The sequence below is a fragment of the Symphalangus syndactylus genome, chromosome 5 (assembly GCF_028878055.3).
Source record: "Symphalangus syndactylus isolate Jambi chromosome 5, NHGRI_mSymSyn1-v2.1_pri, whole genome shotgun sequence".
Lineage (NCBI taxonomy): Eukaryota > Metazoa > Chordata > Mammalia > Primates > Hylobatidae > Symphalangus > Symphalangus syndactylus.
The window spans coordinates 27,499,261-27,517,956 of record NC_072427.2 but is presented as its reverse complement, the minus strand read 5'-3'; positions in this window follow the sequence as shown (position 1 = coordinate 27,517,956).

Sequence of the window (18,696 nt, the reverse complement as noted above, 5' to 3'; positions counted from 1 at the left end):
ATTAGTGTCAGAAAGTCCCCAGATCTTGTCAAAAACATCACTTACATCTATATCTGCCCTCCCGAATGTCCAGCAAAGTGTCCTATAAAATAAATGTGGGATGTCACTGGGTGAAAAATTAATCTTCACAAAGTCCCCAAAGGGTCAAATAAACGCATCTCAGAGTAGAGTTGAAATTACAAACCCTTACATTGGGTGGGCAGTTGTGCTTAAACCAACCCATGAGAGCCTCTCTCCCCTTTTAAGCAACTCCAACTGCTAGGAGATGGAACTCACAAACAGGAAACGACTTGGCCAGAGCCATAATTTTAGGTGCTTGTCAAGATCAAGAGGATGGCCAGTGTGGTGGCTCGTGGCTGTAATCTTGGCACTTTGGGAGGCTGAGATGGACAGATCACTTGAGCCCAGGAGTTCGAGACCAGCCTGGGCAACATAGTGAAACCCCATCTCTACCAAAAAAAAAAAAACGAAAACAAAAATTAGCCAGGCGTGGTGGCGCATGCCTGTAGTCCCAGCTACTCCTGAGGCTGAGGTGGGAGGATGGCCTGAGCACAGGAGGCGAAAGTTACAGTGAGCCGAGATGGCACCACTGCACCCCAGCCTGGACAACAGAGGGAAACTCGGTCTAAAAAAACAATAATAATAATAAAATAAAAAATAAAAAATTCTACCTATAGTATCTCTAAATGTTAATAATTCCCTTAAAATAACAATAAAAACGTTATCACACCTTAAAATTAACAAATCCTAGTATCATCAAAGATCCTACCAGTGTTCAGATTTTCCCGATCGTCTTTTTTACCTCCTTGCTCAAATCAGGATTGAAATAACTATAAATCTCTTTGAATCTATAAATTTTCCTCTGCCTCGTTTTATTTTTTGTATTGTATTTTGTGGAGAAACTGGTTGTCCTGCAGAGCTTCACACAGTCTAGATTTTGATGGTTGTATTTCTGTGATGTTACTTAACATGTTCTCTGTTTTCTGTATGTTTCTGTAGATTGGCAGCTCTAGAAGCTCAGCCATACTCAAGGGTGATGTTTTGGCAAGAGTACTTCATAGGTGGTATGCTCTGCTCCCTTAGGAAGACTGAAAACACCTGGTTGTCTCTTTCGTTCTTTTTTTTTTTTTTGAGACGGTCTCGCTCTGCCGCCAGGCTGGAATGCAGTGGCATGATCTTGGCTCACTGCGACCTCCGCCTCCCGGGTTCAAGCAATTCTCCTGCCTCAGCCTCCCGAGTAGCTGGAACTACAGGCACGTGCCACCACACCCAACTAATTTTTTTGTATTTTTAGTAGAGACGGGGTTTCATCATGTTGGCCAGGATGGTCTTGATCTCTTGACCTTGTGATCTGTCCACCTCGGCCTCCCAAAGTGCCGGGATTACAGGTGTGAGCTGCCGCGCCTGGCCCTGATTGTCTGTTTCTATGATGTTAACAGCCATTGGTGATCATCAGCTACATTTATAGTTCTCATTAGAGGTTGAAACATGGGGATATTCTAATTCTACCTACTTCGTTTATGAGCTGGAATACTTCCATAAAAAGATACTTGATCGGTGAGTTCAAGACCAGCCTGGCCAACATGGAGAAACCCTGTCTCTACTAAAAATACAAAAAATTAGCCGGGCGTGGTGGCAGGTCCCTGTAATCCCAGCTACTCGGGAGGCTGAGGCAGAGAATTGCTTGAACCTGAGAGGCAGAGGTTGCAGCGAGCCGAGATCACGCCACTGCACTCCAGCCTCAGCCTCGGCGACAGAGCGAGACTTCATCTCAGAAAAAAAGAAACAAAGAAATACTTGCTCTCATCTACTATGTGGTTGTCCTGAGGTACAGTATGCATAGGAAAGACAGAATAAATACTTGATTCTTTCCCTGTATTTACCAGTTTTTAGAGCAATGAATTGGTTTTCCTGGCATCCTTCAAAAGTGACCAACGCGTTTTTCTGTTTTTTATTTTCTTCTTTTTTCAGACAAGGTCTCATTCTGTTGCCCAGGCTGGATTGCAGTGGTATGATCATGGCTTACTATAGCCTTGACCTCCTGGGCTCACGCAGTCCTCCCACCTCAGTCTCCTGAGTAGCTTGGGACTACAGGCACACACCACCATGCCGGGCTAATTTAAAACAAATTTATTGTTGTTTAGAAATGGGGGTCTTGCTATGTTGCCCAGGCTCATCTCGAACTCCTGGGCTCAAGCAATCCTCCTGCCTCAGCCTCCCAAAGTGCTGGGATTACAGGCATGAGACACTGTGCCCTAGCCATTGTTTTCCTTTTTTAATATCATTATGAATTTATGGATTTAAACATATTTGATATGCTTAATGGGAAAAATAAAAGCTATATGCTTAGCTCTTTCCAGGGGAAAAAAAAAACAAAAACAAAAACCCTAGAGGACACACACCAAACCATTAAGAGTGGTTACATCTGAGAGACCGTTTTACTCTCATTATTTCTGTATTGTTGACATTCATTTATAATGCACATGTATGGCTTTTGTAATTTAAAACATATTTGATATGTTTCAATTCAATGTAGTTATTGTCCTCATTGATGCTGAAAGTGACCCATCTTTGGCCAGTGGGAGCTTCTTTATATTGGCTCTTGAGTCTTGGTAGGACCCTCGTTATCTTTGATAACTTCTTTGCTGTTTATTCTAATAAGATACTCCAGCCCATTTCCTGTTCCAGACCTGGAATCAGCCATTTTTCCAAGGAGCCTAGTTGTGGAGACATGGCATTTAGAAACCACAATCTGGGGGCCACGAGATGGGCCTACTTTTGATTCTAAGATAGAAGCCAGAGTTTTAGGTCCCAAGAGGCAGGTCACAGACAAAACACTCACTCTGGGGCGGGTTCTGTGGCTCACACGTATAATCCCAGCACTTTGGGAGGCCGAGGTGGGTGGATTGCTTGAGCCCATGAGTTCGAGACCAGCCTGGGCAACATAGCAAGACCTCATCTCTACAAATAATTTTAAAAATTAGCTGGATGTGGTGGCATGTACCTGTGGTCCCAGCTACCTGGGAGACTGAGGCGAGAGGATTGCTAGAGCCTGGGAAGTAGAGGCTACAGTGAGCTGTGACTGCACCACTGCACTCCAGCCTGGGTGACACCATAAGATCCCAATTCAAAAACACAAAAACAAAAAAAAAGTTACTCTGTACTCCTTTGTTCCCATTATCTTCTGCCCAAGACAACGCTAAACAGTATTCAGATGTTGCCAGCACTGTGTTCAGCTATCTGAGGATGACATTTCTTCCTTTTTACTCAGAAATCGGAGTGGTTTTTGACTAATCCATTTGTGGCAGGGGATGGAGGTGGGGGCAGTAGACTTGGAAACATTTGTCTGTAAGTCAGCACCAGGCTGTGAGGACAACTGCTTCAAAGAGAACAGGACTTGATGGGCAGTGGTCACTTCCAATCAAATCTCCATTAGCTCATTGGAGGCAGGATTAACATTCCATTCTGTAGTAGGAAGATTAAGCGTAATTTCTGGGCAAAGAGCAAATTCTCACAAGGATTCTGCAAACATGTTATATTTGTTACAACTGGGTAATTCATCTTTCTGGGAAAATTACCTGCAGGACTTCGAGGAATTTGCTTAATAAAAAAAATAGATGACAGTCACAATTTTATAATTCCATTTGTTTTCACAAGCCAAGAAAACTCATCAATTATGGTGAGTGAAGGGGGGCTGGGTTCGTAAAGTGGAATTTGACCAAGGTCTCTCAGAATAGCCATACTCCAGGGAAGTGGGATTTGGAGATACTAACATAAAAAAAAAAAAAAAAAAAATGGCTTCAGAAACAATGTGTAGGAAAAAATTATTGAGTTATGAACTCTTACAAAGAACATAATGAGAAGTGAAAACCCTGAGAAAGTTTGGGAAAACATCCAATCCTCAGAATACATGAAATAAAATTGAGGATTTTTTTTCTCTTTCCTACTATTAGGAATAGGTTCAGAAAAATGTTGTTAAGTTCCCTTTATCGCCATTTAAAAAAATTGTTGCTGTTTTCTTTGTTTTTGATGAATGTGGTAGTATAGTTCAATGCAGAGAGCATGCCGGGAAACCAGGGTTGTAAGTCCTGGCTCTGCCACTAATTTGCTCCGTGAAGCTACCTGCTCTTTCTTGTACCCTCCCTGGGTCTCCAGTTGCCCATCTGTAGAAAGCAGAGGTTGCTAAACATGGGCAGTGGCTGGGAGGGCTGCATGTGAGTCACCAGGGACAGCCCAAGTATCCACCAACAGGGAAATGGTTAAGTCATCCACAACAAGCCACACAATGGAATTCTCTGCAGCTGTAGAACAGAGTGAGGTAGACATATGTGTACTGATGTGGAAAGATGTCTAAGCTATATTCAGTTTTTTGTTTTTTTTAAGTGAGTGGGGATCTAGTTTAATGGGAAAAATAAAAGCTATATGCTTAGCTCTTTCCAGGGGAAAGAAAAAAAAAAAAAAGCCAAAACCCTAGAGGACACACACCAAACCACTAAGAGCGGTTACCTCTGAGAGACCGTTTTACTCTCATTATTTCTGTATGGTTGGGATTCATTTATAATGAGCATGTACGACTTTTGTAATTTTAAACAAGTTTTCACTTAAAAAGAGATTCTGATTCTCTTTATCTGGGTTGGAGCCCAGGAATCATAATTTCTTTGCGTTCCCCAGGTGATTTCTGATAGAACCACTGAACCAATGGTCACAGAGGTCTTTTCCAGCTTTAACACTCTATGACTCCACAAAGTTTATTTGGCTCATGACTGGAAAAAGGAAAAGAAGAACCAAACAGGAGAAAAGGAGACACCAAGAAGGAAAGCACAACATCGGAAGCATAAATAATCATTACCAAGGTGCATGTCTCTGCATGGTTTCTGGTGCCCCTTTACAAATGTATCCTATGTGTGACGCACAGCAACCCGGGGGTCTAAGCAGGGCAGGTATCAGGACTGTCCCCATTTTACAGACGGGGATGCTGGAGTTCAAAGAAATTAAGTCCTTTGAGTAAATTATCCAGTTTGTAAATGGCAGAGCTGGGATTACAACCTCAGGATGTCTAACCCCAGGGCCAATGCTCTTGCCCTCCCATCAGCCATTAGGGACACAAAATATTTTCCTTACTGTGGTCATCAAGCATTATGTTTATGGCTTAATAAAAAAAAAGTTATTTCATAGAAAAGGAGGGAGGGAGAAAGCATAACAATCACTGACATTTAATAAGGGCTTACTATGTTCCAGGTCCTGTGCTAAGCACTTTGCATGCATTTTCACCTTTCTTCCTACAGTAAGCCAACTAGGTAGCTACTGTTTTCATTCCCACTTTACAGATGATCAAACTGAGGCTCAGAGAGGTTAAATAATTCACCCAAAGTGAATCAAAGTTAGTACTGGGATTGAATCCAGGTCTTCTATCTGAATAAATGAAACAGAGAAAGAAAAGGGAAGGGGGAGGAAAGTGACGGAGAAGTGGGTGTGATTTTCCTGTCTCCATGGGGCTCCTGTTTCTTAGGGCTGTCATCACCCCACATGGCAAGGGCTCCTCGGGGCCTTTCAGAAGGAAAGCTCAACCTTACTGCCCAGCCCAGCACTGCCGGGCTGTCAGCCAGCCTCTCTCCCGCAGTGTATTTCCTTTGCCTACGTTGACAGGTATCCAGTTTCACCAAAGGCTCCAAGCTCCCAGATCTGGTTTTCATCAGGAGCTAGAGCTGAGCCCTAGAGCAATTGCCTGGCAGCCTCAGTGAAGCCAGATGGACCCCAGCCACCTTCTCTTCCCCTGAGGCCTCCTGAAGAAGGGCTCTTGATGTCTGGAGCCCAGCCTTGGATGGTGGCTCTGTGGGTGCATCATTCAAGACCCCTTCCTTTCAGCTTTGTCTCTAGCAGCTAGTAGAAGTGACACAGGAGGTGCATAGATCAGGCCAATAGCCTCTCATTGAGGATGTGCAGGGAACAGCCGGGAGAGAGTCTGGGGCAGCAATGAGAACAGTTCTGTTTTCTTCCCACCCACCAAGCAGATCCTACCTGTGCATCTCCTCCACCTGGCCTGGGAGGGCTTGGATACAGTCCCTGGCTTTGATACACCCCCTGTCCCTGTGGAAACTGTCTGAGGCCAGACAGGGAGACAGACAAAGAACCACAACTGGACAACCATGACCAAAGCAGAAGCTGTAATTCTGTGGGCACATGGGGAACTTGAGATTCATCCTGGCCAATGCACGGGGCAGTAGGCACTGGAACTAGGACTTGGAGGAAGCAGGTGGAGTATTCCAGGCAGTGCTGGAGCACAGGGAAAAGGAAAGTGGGGTAGACCTTGCAAAGCTGGGCATGCGTCCATGGGGCTGCTTTTGTGTGAATTAGAAAAGGAGACCTTTTCTGGGCAGGCAAGGAGGGTACTCTCTCCTTGCTTTATGCAGTGCACAAATTGTGCAACTATACTAGTGGCCCTGGGGCTATGGCCACTAAATTTCATCTGCCTTTTACATTTTCCCTTCCTCTTCAGGTTACAGAGCCCCTATTTCTAGAAAGGAAGTGATTCTATGTGGTTACTGTGGGGCTAATCCGTAAGCCTACCAGGGGTCGGCCCTTGATTCAGTCATAGCCAATTACAGCACTACAGCTTCATGGCCATGGTGATCAGTTCTGAGAAAGGCATGTGATCCAAGCTAAGCCAATCAGAGCCCTCTCTGGGACTGCAGCCAGAGCATTTAGGGAGAAGGTGCTCTCTTTTGTCTGGGTTTGCTGGCTACGGGGATCAGTTAAGCCTAGAACTGTGGGGTCATCATTGGTACTTTGTGGGAGACTGCCTGAAAATGAAGCCAACACAAAAAAACGGGCAGATGAGAAACAGAAAGAGAATTCTGATGTTTAAACTCCAGGATTTGCTCCTGGAATATTCCATTTACAAGAATGAGTAATTTCCCTTTTTTGCTTAATCTAGTCTGAGCTTTTATGCTTCCATTCAAAAGCACTAAGCATTATGGAAAGAATTGCCAGGATTCAAGCCAATGGACACAGAGTGCCTTGAAAAACCAAACCAAGAAAGCCTTGGCTGGGCGTCGGGTTTCTAAGTCAAGAGCTGGAGATGAGAACACAGGCATGGAGTCTGACTGAACTTCATTCAAAGCTGTTCCCAGGTGCATCTCCCTGCGTGCTCACCACAGCCTCAGGAGCCAGGTGAGGCCAGGCCACTGGGATGTGGATTTGCCACTCAACCTGTGATCTGGGTGAGCCCTCAGCTGACAGGCCCTGGGGCACAGCAGGCTCTTAGCACTCGGGGAAGGACCAGCCAGCAATGGCTGTCTGAGTTGGCAGGAAGGGTCTCTGTGTTGAGCTCCTGGGAAGTCTTGTGGGACTTATGACATGTCATGCAGTCAGTCCACTCTTGTGCCCCTGGGCCTTTGCATATCCTGATCCCTCAGCCTAGGACACCCTGGTCATGTTGTCTGTCCAGAAAACTTCTACTCTGCCTTCAAAATTCAGCTCAAGGGTTACCTCTTCTGGGGAAACTTCTGTGGCAGTTTTAAAACATGGCTGCAAGATTTTGGCCTCAAGAGATGAATTCTGTATCCCTGTCCCTTGAATCTGGTTGGTCTTATGACTGCTGTGCCCAATAGAGTATGTTGGAGGTGATGCTATGTGTCATCTTAGGCTAAGTCATAAAAGGCCATGCAACTTCTGCCTTGTTCATTGGGAACACTCACACTTGAACCCCTGATACCATGTAAAAAGTCCAACTGTCCTGAGACCACCAGGCTGGAGAGGCCACAAGTAGGCACTTCAGTCGACAGTCCCAGCCGAGCCCACTCTTCAGCCAGCCCAGCCAGCTCAGCCCAACTCTTCAAGTCACCTCCAGCCATTAGAGTCACCCCAGCTGAGGCCCAGGCATCACAGAGCAGGGAAGACACACCCTGCAGTGTCCTATCCAAATTCCTGAGCCATGGAATCTGGAAGCATAGATGGTCGTTTTATGCCACTATGTTTTGGAGCAGGAGATAACTAGAACACTGTCCTTGACTCATCTGGGAAAACTTCAGTGCTTCTTCCTTTATTTGTTTTTTCCCCCGAGTTCCTCCTGCATTGCTCCTGCAGAGCCCTGGCCACACTGGGCTGTGATCATCTCACGACATGCCTATTGCCCCGATAGACTATGAAGCCCTGGGGAAACGGGGGGCCGGGGGCTGTTTCTCATAAGACAGAGGGGCTCCTCTAGGCTGGAGGTCACACGGAAGCCCACAGCAGGGCTGACCTGAATGAAGTCACTGAGGTAAATGACAGCTGCAGGCTCCTCCTATCAGTATCAACCATGGACAACATCAGCCCAGAGACTGGAGAGGGACTGAGCCCACACGAGGACCAAATGGCCTCCACCAGGCAGAGAGAAGAGCTATGGGGCCAGGAGACAGGCCCGGAACGCTTGCCTGGGAGACTCAGAGAGGTGCAACGTGCACCACTGGGTAGTGGATCTGGCAACTTACTGAGACCACCTTGTTCTGGGGGGGACAGGAATCAGGGAGCTGAGCAGAGTCCCAGATGTGCAAACAGAAGTTCATCTGCCGGAGAACCCAGAGGAGCAGGAGGCTGAAGCTGAGAGGGTGTTTCCCTTTCTTCTTAAGAAAATTGTTCAGAATTGATGAAAATAGCTGGGAAAGCGTTCGTGGAAATGTTAATAGCAGGGAAAGTTAACCCAACTTGAATTCTCTGCCTTGAGTTAGGAGGGAAGACGGCATGCCAAGCAAACGTGGATCTGGATTTCAGGGCAGAAGGATCCACAGATGCACAGCCCAGCTCCCAGGCCCGAGAGTGGGACTCCGGTACAGCCCGAGGCTTTTGTAGAGAGGTCAGTGTTCTTGTCTGAACCCCTAGTAACCCTGCGAGGTTTCAGTACGAGGAGCAGGAATTAAGATACTGAAAGAAAAGGAAGAAATGGACTAGCATTTGTTGAGCCCACTATGTGCTAAATGCTTTATAGTCATTGACAAATTTAAACCTCAAAACAATCTTTTAAATATGTAGTAAAGTCCCACTTGATAGCAGAGAAGACTGAGGCTCTGAGAGTTGTAGTAGAGTTGGGGCAGTCTGATTTGAGACCCCCTAAGGGACAAGGGAGGTGATATGGAAGGTCAGAGCCCCTCGGGCTGGTGCCTGTGACCATCGGTGGCCGGGTATCCCTGTCTGCACAGTGAGAGGGCTGGACTCATGATCTCACCCAGATCTGGGCTGAATCCCACCTCTGTCATTGTGGGGCGGTGTGACCTTGGGCAAGTTAGTTATACTTCGCGTGCCTCATACGGTTTACCAGGGTTGATTGTCAACGACAAGAGCTGGCCTTTCTATTTCTTCCACCATCCATCTTCTTTATGGAGTTACAGAACTTGTCGGTCGAGGGCAGAGCCCAGGAGCCCACATCTTCCTCCCTTGTGGGCACCCAGGGCTTTGGCCAGTGGCACCCAGCGTGTGCTGTTCCCCGGAGGGTGAAGCAGCAGCCCTTTCAGACGCGCTGGCAGGCACCACGGCTCCGGGATGCCAGCTGAGGCCTTCCGGCCGGCAGCTTCCTAAGTGGCCACAGATGTGGTGTGAGATCACATAGCAAGCCAGCTGCTGATGAGAGGAAAACATCCTCCCCACTCCAGTGGCCTCTGCCTTCTCTCAAGGCTGCGCTTCATCCAAGGAGGATTTGAAGAGGACACTTGTGAAAAGCATGCACAGAAAAAATTGGTATGCTGTCTTCGGGGGTATAATTACAGGAGATGTGTGGCGAGATTTTGCTGGCATTTCGTTTCCAGGAAGATGTTTTCCAGTGAAAAAATATAATGGCTTTACCTTTACCAATATAGTAAATATGAATGTCAGGCAAGTGTCCTGTTTCAAATAGGCAACATACACTCATGGTACAAAATTTCAAAGTAAACCAAAGGGCACCCTATATAATCTAGGTCTCCTTCCCAGTCTCCAACTCCTAGAGACAAGCACCATGGCTATTTCTTATGTGGCCTCTGGGATGTACTCTATGCATTTATTAAACATATTATCCTGGACACTATTGTGGTCACCTGCAATTCACTCCTCACCCTCTTCCTTCTCTTCTCTGTATCCCGGGAGGCTAAGCCCTTACAGGCTATTATTTCCCAAGGTCCTGGGTCAGCTGATAGGTGTATTTTGTTTCTCAGCTCTTGTATCACTTACTGAACCAATTTCCTGAATTAAATGATCTCTGTGTGAAAAACCTCGAGTGGTTTCTGTCTTTCTATTTGGACTGAGTGTTTCCCTCTTTGTTAAAACTCTTGGTTCACTGAAAATCTTAACAAATTCACATATATCTTTTCTTTTTTTTTTCACTCAAATGGTGGCATGTTACAATTGGTGTTATCTGTATCTTCCTTTTTTTGCTCACTGATATGCCTTGGGAGTTTTGTTTTTGTTTTTTTTGAGTTTTTTTTCATATCAGTGTATAGAAATGTGCCTCTTTTATTTTTAATGTTTACCCAGGATATGGTTTATTCAACCAGAACCCCATTAATCAACCTCTATGGCGTTTCCAGGTTTTTGCAATTCTAAAGAATTTCTGGCGAATATGTGAATATTCTTGTACGTATGTCACTTCACCCATATGGAGGTTTAGCTGCAGGATAAATACCTAGAAGTGGAAATGCTGAGTAGATACATTTATGGCGTTGATAGAGATTGCCAACTGACGGTCCCATGAGCAATGTTTGAGTGGATGCAGGCCCAGCTGAGAGAATTTTGGGGGGCAGGACTGTGAGTATCCCAAGGGCAGGGACTGTGTTCTTTTGCTCACCAGTGCATCCCCAGTGCCTCACGCGATGGTGGGAGATTCTCAATAAATATCTGTTGAATGAAATTTAAAAGTGGAGCGAGGCCATGGCCAAGGTCAGGTCAGCACCCTCCTGGCTCTGCCACTGACCGGCTAAATAGCCTTGAACCAAGTCCCTGAGACTCCATGATCCCAGAGCCCTCTCGAGCTCTCACTACCTGAAATTGAGGGCTTCCAAACCAGGCAGACCATCCAAATCATTGACAGAACTTTAAAAACAACAGACTCTGGGTTGCATTCAGGAATTTAGCTACAATAATTCTGTAGTAGAAGCCTTCAGTGGACTCTGTGAGCCACCACCCAGACCGTCCCGTAGGAATGAATGACTTTCTCCCCAGCTACTGGGCATGCTGCTGGCAGGAAGCCCTCAGCTAGCTGGCAGTCCTCTTTGAGAGGTGCCTCAGCTGGAGACAGCAGCCTTGCCCAAGGTCAGATCCCTTCCCTGAGGTAACTGCATCTAACGACTGATGAACATGGGGCATAAATGTCTGGCCCCCTCACCCCAACTTAGAGCAACTCTGAAGGAGCATCCCATCTTCAGAGCTCCCCATAGGGTCAGCTGAGGCCTCTCTTGAGACTGTCCAATCCTGCTTTCCATCCCTCCCTTCCACAAGTGTGGATCCTCACAACACTGACAAACTGTCGGAACTCTGAACTCTAAACTCCATCTTGGGGTCTGCTTCCCAGAGAGCCTGGCCTGTGACAGGGCCCTAGAATCTGTAATTTTAAAAAATGTTTTTCTTTTTTGTTTTTGAGACAGGTTCTCACTCTTACTCAGACTGGAGTGCAGTGGTGTGGTCATAGCTCACCTCAAACTCCTGGTATCAAGGGATCCTCCCACCTCAGCCTCCTGAGTAGCTGGGACTATTGGCATGAACCACCACGCCCTGCTAATTTAAAGAAAAAAGAAATTGTAGAGATGGGGGTAGAGGCATGTCTCTCTATGTTGCCCAGGCTGGTCCCATATTCCTGGGCTCAAATAATCTTCCCATCTCAGCGTCCCAAAGTGCTGGGATTACAGGCATGGGCCACCGTGCCCTACCTAGAAAGTGTATTTTCTTTTCTTTTTTTTTTTTTTTTTTTGGAGTACAGTGGTACGATCTCAGCTCACTGCAACCTCTGTCTCCTGGGTTCAAGCCATTCTCCTGCCTCAGCCTCCCGAGTAGTTGGAATTACAGGCACCCGCCACCACACCTGGCTAATTTCTGTATTTTTAGTAGAGACGGGATTTCACCATGTTGGACAGGCTGGTCTCGAACTCCTGACCTCAGGTGATCTGCCTTCCTCGGCCTCCCAAAATGCTGGGATTACAGGCATGAGCCACTGTGCCCAGCTGAAAGTGTATTTTCAACCAGACATTCTCCTCCTAAGTGATATAACCTCTAGCCTCCCACCTTCTGTAAAGTTACTTTGTATGCACAAGTTCTTCACATTTTTACTTTCTTGGTGCCATGGACCCCTGCTCAGAATAATGTTTTTAAATACATTTTTAAAAATACATACTGAGGCTGGGCATGGTGGCTCACACCTATAGTCCCAACAACTTGGGAGGCTGAGGCAGGAGGATTGTTAAGCTCAGGAGTTCCAGACCAGCCTGGGCAACATAGTGAGACCCAGTCTCTAAAAAATAATTTAAAAATTAGCCGGGCGTGGTAGCACATAACCATGGTCCCAGCTACTTGGGAGGCTGAGGTGGGAGGATCACCTGGGCCTGGGAGGTCAAGGCTCCAGTGAACCAAGATTGTACCACTGCACTCCAGCCTGGGTGACAGAACGAGACCCTTGCTCAGAAAAAAAGAGACAAAAAATAAAAAAGAAAAAACCAAAAACAGAATTACAAAGGCAACCAATTATATTGAGATTTGCTTATCAAAATATTTTTTTAATTGGAAATAGAAATATATTTTTCTTTATTAACCCATCAATTAAGATCCAGCAGTGGGCCAGGCACGGTGGCTCATGCCTGTAATCCCAGCACTTTGGGAATCTGAGACCAGCAGATCACTTGAGGTCAGGAGTTTGAGACCAGCCTGGCCAGCATGGTGAAACTCCGTCTCTACTAAAAATACAAAAAATTAGCTGGATGTGGTGGCACGTGCCTGTAATCCCAATTACTCAGGAGGCTGAAGCAGGAGAATCGCTTGAACCCAGGAGGCAGAGGTTGCAGCGAGCTGAGATCATGCCACTGCACTCCAGCTTGGGTGACAGAGTGAGATTCCATCTCAAAAAAAAAAAAAAAAAAAAAAAAAAATCCAGCAGGGCAGTGTGTCTAATAACTACCGTAATTTTGAAGTCGTGAAGAGCGTAAACCATATCTCAAGACACCTGTAGCCATTGTGATGTGATGTGAAAATATCAGTGAATTCTGTGGGACAGAATGCCAAGTGCTGCTAAAACTGCTGGGATTTGTTGTCTGCATTCATAATGGAAGGAAATGCGATCTTCAGTTAGAGGGTAGGGAAAATAGAGATGTCCTTTTTTATTATGATTCATCTCAGTCCACAGACCTTCTGAATTTCGTCAGTGACACCCTGCTGCACTGCATGCCCTCTCCAGTGGGTTCCTTGGTCTGGTGAGTGTTTTCATCATAAATCTCCAGGTGGGCTTTATCTCTTGCCAGCAAGGGAGTAGAAGATTTTCCAACAAAGGGTGGGTGAGATGTCTGGGGCCCTTCGGTGGGAAAAGGCAGGGAACGCTGAGCCTAGGGCATTGCTGAGCTGCACAGCAGAACCCACGTGCCTGCCTTGGCCAACCCTAGGCTCCCAGTTAGAGCACCTTTCCAGTTATACCAAAACAAGGTGCCAAATTGTTTTCCAGGTCCTCCAAGGAGGTTGTCTCTTCCTCCTGTCAGTGTGGGTTGAGCTTTCTCTGCCTTTGATCCTGATGCTTCATGAAAAGCCAGAAGGCTTGTGTCCTGGTAGGACATCCCTCAGTTAGGACCCACAGCAAGGTTACACGCCTGTTCAATTAGGGATAAAATCCATTCAAAGTACGTTAACTCCCTCACTTCTTTGAATAAGTAACTGTGGATCATCTGCCCCACAGCCTGCACTGTGGAAACAGAAGCAGTCATGCTGAGGGGGGGTGGCATCTGCTGAGCGTCTCAGAGGCAGGATTAGAAGAACGTGAGAACCCTGAGGAGGGCAGGCAGAGGTATGGGAAGTGGGTAGCTTTCTTAAAGAGGATCTTCCTGAAGTCTGGGCTGCTGACAGCCCATGACAAGATGAAAACCTTGCCCACTAAAATGCATGCCCCATTCCCCACCCCAGGGCCACCTTGCACTGAGTGACGTCAAGAAAGGGACACTTCTGCATCCAACCGCGTCACCCACTAGCCAGGTGATGGCAAATCATTCATGTCTTTAACTTCAGTTTTCTCATCTCTAAAATGGGACAATGATACCAAGCTGGCCAGCCTCATGGGGTTGTTGAGGCCATACTGGGGATTGTTTGAGAGTTTGTAAACCCTAAGATCTGGTGAAATGAGTTCACATGTAGAGGGGAGGATGTGGATGCAGATGGGAAACGAGGGCTGCTGTGTTCAGACGTGCAGGTTGTTCACTGGTCAAAGGAGTCTGGCTTTCCTACTCCGCTTGCCAGATATCCCAGCTCCTACCCCACTTGCCAAGCCATTCACCCTGGCACCGGGCTGTGGAAGGCAGGCCTTTTTCCACTGCACATAGTGTCCCTGCTTGCCCTTGTAAACCCAGGCCACATTCAGATGCAGGGAGGAAGTGAACCTTCTGCCTGTTCTCTGACAGGCTTTTGTGGAGCTCTTAGATCATAATTACTTAATGGACACATAGTGCAGGAATCTTAACTAGTTTCTATTATCTATGAAAATAAACAGTAGATAGGTGGGGTTTTTTTTTTTTCATTTTAATAATTTAATACAACAGTAAATAAAGCTGCAGCCTAGAGGGCAGACTGCTACTGAAGAGAGGTGGCGGTGACCTGATTGTGTGACAGGGAGACATTCATGTTGGCTTTACGGACCACCCACAGGCAGCTGCATCATCCAGAGCTGCCTCTAAATTCTCCCTCTTGTCTCCTGGAATTCCAACTTTATTACTGTTTTCAGTATAGGACCCCTAGTTTTGGAGGTTTGCAAAACCTCCACTTGCTTTCTCTGATCCCCTACACTGAGAACACAGTGGGTCCTCCATGGATCCAAGGGATGTGGGGTTGGCGGGGAGTGGTCAGCTCTCAGCAGGGGGTGATGCTTTGGATCCTGAGGCTGCAGAGAAGGATAACTCTGGTAGGCTGAATAATGCCTCTCCAAATGCCCACCCTTTAATCCCCAGAAAGTGTGACTGTTACCTTAGGTGGCAAAAGGGACTTTGAAGTTGTGATTAGATTAAGGATCTTGAGATGAAAAGATTATCTTGCTTTATCTGTGTGACCCCAATGTGATCACAGGGTCCTTATAAGAAGGAGAGGGAGGAGATCAAAGTGGGTGGTTGGAGAAGGCCATGTGACCACGGAAGCAGAGACTGGAGTGATGTAGCCATGAGCCAAAGAACACTGGCAGCCACTGGGAGCTGGAAGAGGCAAGGAACAGACTCTCCCTTGGATCCTGCAGAAAAAAAACAGCCTTGGCCACACCCTGATTTTAGCCTGGTAAGGCTTATTTCAGACTTCTGAACTCCAGAACTGTAAGATAATACATCCATGTTGCAAGCTACTAAGTGTATGGCCATTTGTTACAGCAGCCAAGGAAACTAATACAGTGATACACCTGGTATTGTACACCATGGCCTTTCATGATCCAAAATACCCAGTGTGAAGCTAGTATGATTTCAGGAACACCCAGAGTACCAGTACACCAAATCTTCATCCCTGTGTCTGAAGTTCCATCGTCAGAGCAAACAATAACAAACGATTTTTTTTTTTTTTTTTTTTTTTGAGATGGAGTATCACCATGTTCCCGGGGCTAGAGTGCAGTGGCTATTCTCAAACACAATCATATTGTACCACAGACTTGAACTCCTGGCTCAAGCAATCATCCCGCCGCAGCCTTCCGAGTAACTAGGATTAGAGGTGCATGCACTGTGCCAGGCAATAATGGCAAACATTTAACGAGTGCTTGTTTGTGGTAACAAAAACGCCTAGTAAAGGCTGTCGCCCTTTAGTAGACAGCTTCTCAGCTCTGATTATTAATTAGAATTCTCTGAGAGTACTAAAATCACAGGCAGCAAAGTCCCACCCAGAAGTTTTCGGATCAGAATCCCAGAGATAGAACCTGGGTTTCTGTATCTTTCTTTGTTTTTGTTTTTGAGAAAGGGTCTTCTTCTGTCACCCGGGCTGTAGTGCAGTGGCATGACCGTGGCTCACTGCGGCCTTAACCTCCCAGGCTCAAGCAATCCTCCTGCTTTGGCCTCCTGAGTAGCTGGGACCGCAGGTGTGCACCACCATGCCTGGCTAATTTTTTTATTTGTATTTTCTGTAGAGACAGGTTTTTGCCATGTTGCTCAGGCTGATCTCGAACTCCTGGGCTCAAGTGATCTTCCTGCTTTGGCCTCCCAAAATGCTGGGATTCTATATCTTTTAAGTGCCCCACAGATGATTTTAATGTGCCCAAAGTTGTGTCAAAGCATAATTTTCAAAAATTTAAAAGACAAAACTCTTATACAAACATATAGTGAACACAAGTGAAAGATTTTTTTAACTCATGAATAAGGGAACCCAGCACCCAGCAGAATGGCAAAGCTGGTTCAAAGGAAGATATTAGAAATTGAGGTATGGTCAGTGAAAAAAGAATGCTGGCTACTTAAGATGGCTAAGTCAGAATGCTGGTTACTTAAGATAGCTAAGTAACATACAAAACTGATTAATGTCCTGCAGGACAACCAAATCATAAACTTCAGGGTTATTCTTTTTGAAGTATATAGAAATTAATTACAACATCAATTTTCTACAGTTAACATCAATTTTTACAAAGTCTGGGCACTAATCAATGGTAAATAGTAAGTCAGACATACTCTAAGGAGACTTTTAAAGGGTACGTAATACTCCTTTTGCTTTATTTCCTAGTTTTGGATAATTTCTCTGAGTTAGGGCAAGTGGTGGTCCCTGTTAAAATGCAGGTTCCCATGGATCAGAAATGCTTCCCACTGATTTTAGGAGTCCATTCATGCCTTTATTAGTCCGATAGACATTCCTCGAGCACCTACTGAGCACATGGCCCTCGGGGGGCTATGGTGATGAATAGGACACTGCTGCTGCCCTCACATTTGGTATCTAGGAGAAGGGCACAGACACAGATAATCCACACATGAGCCAGCAGGTCTGTACAAAGTGAAGTGCCCTGGGATTTAACAGAGAGAAAAAAAAATCTATGGAAGGGGAAAACGGGAAAGTGCCAGTGGACCTGGGCTTAAAAGGATGGTAAGATTTCTTTCTTTCCTTTTTTTTTTTTTTTTTTTTTTTGAGACAGCCTCTCACTCTGTTGCCCAGGCTGGAGTGCAGTGGCGCAATCTCAGTTCACTACAACCTCCGCCTCCTGGGTTCAAGGGTTCAAGCAATTCTTCTGCTTCAGCCTCCTGAGTAGTTGGGATTACAGGTGCGTGCCATCAAACACAGCTAATTTTTGTGTTTTTAGTAGAGACAGAGTTTCGCCATGTTGGCCAGGCTGGTCTCAAACTCCTGACCTCAAGTCATCTGCCCGCCTCAGCCTCCCAAACTGCTGGGATTACAGGCGTGAGCCACCGTGCCCGTCCAGGATGGTAAGATTTCAATAGGAGAACGTGGGAATGAAAAGCACTCTGGGGGGAAGGCATGGGCAAAGCCTCCGAGGCAGGAAAGCAGCAGACATGTTTAGAGGAATGGTGAGCAGCCTAACTTGATGATGCAAAGAGCTTGCTTAGCGAGAGAATGAGGTAGGACAAATAGTCAAAAATGGGATCCCAGAGTAGCTTGAATGCCAAGCTAAGGGATCTGGACTTTATCCAGTTGAAAACCAACAACTATTGCTGGTTTGGGGACACAGATGGGCATGTTTAGCTTGTGGAGAAGGGACTGGATGGGCCTATGGGGCATGGAGGGAAGAGTCCCCATGCCCCATGACAAGAGCTTTGAACATCTCTGGGTGCAACCTGACTTTCACTTGGATCCTGCCTTTCTCTTACCTGAATAGAAGCCCTTCAGGTTTATCCCCTTTGAAATGCACTGCAAGTTTTGAGACCAGCAGAGGCAGGGGTGGAGAAGGGCCTGTGCCATGTTGCCATAGGATGTTTGGGAAGAGAGGCCCCCTTCCTCTCAGGCTTCCAAGTGCTGGACCAGGTCCCAGGGAGGCCATCGCCCTATCAGGTCTTCTCCCTCTCCCTCATGTAGGAGGCACTGCTTTGCCAGCCCCGCCCCTCAGACACTCCTAGCCAAGCCATCCTGGGGCAGAGCGTGGGATCTGAGAATGACAATCTTGGAGTCAGGTCAAACAGAGTTCAATTTTTTCTTTTTCTGAGACAGAGTCTTGGTATGTTGCCCAGGCTGGAGGGCAGTGGCGCGATCTCGGCTCACGACAACGTCTGCCTCCCAGGTTCAAGCAATTCTCCTGCCTCAGCCACCCGAGTAGCTGGGATTACAGACATGCACCACCACGCCCAGCTAATTTTTGTATTTTTAGTGGAGACGGAGTTTCACCATATTGGCCAGGCTGGTCTTGAGCTCCTGACCTCAAGTGATCCCCCCACCTCAGCCTCCCAAAGTGCTAGGATTACAGGCGTGAGCCACCATGCCCAGCCCAGAATTCAAATTTTGTCTCCAGCACTTTATTTTATTTATTTATTTTTTTTGGAGACAGGGTCTTGCTCTATCACCCAGGCTGGAGTGCAGCTGTGCACACTCCTGGGCTCAAGCAATCCTCCTGCCTCA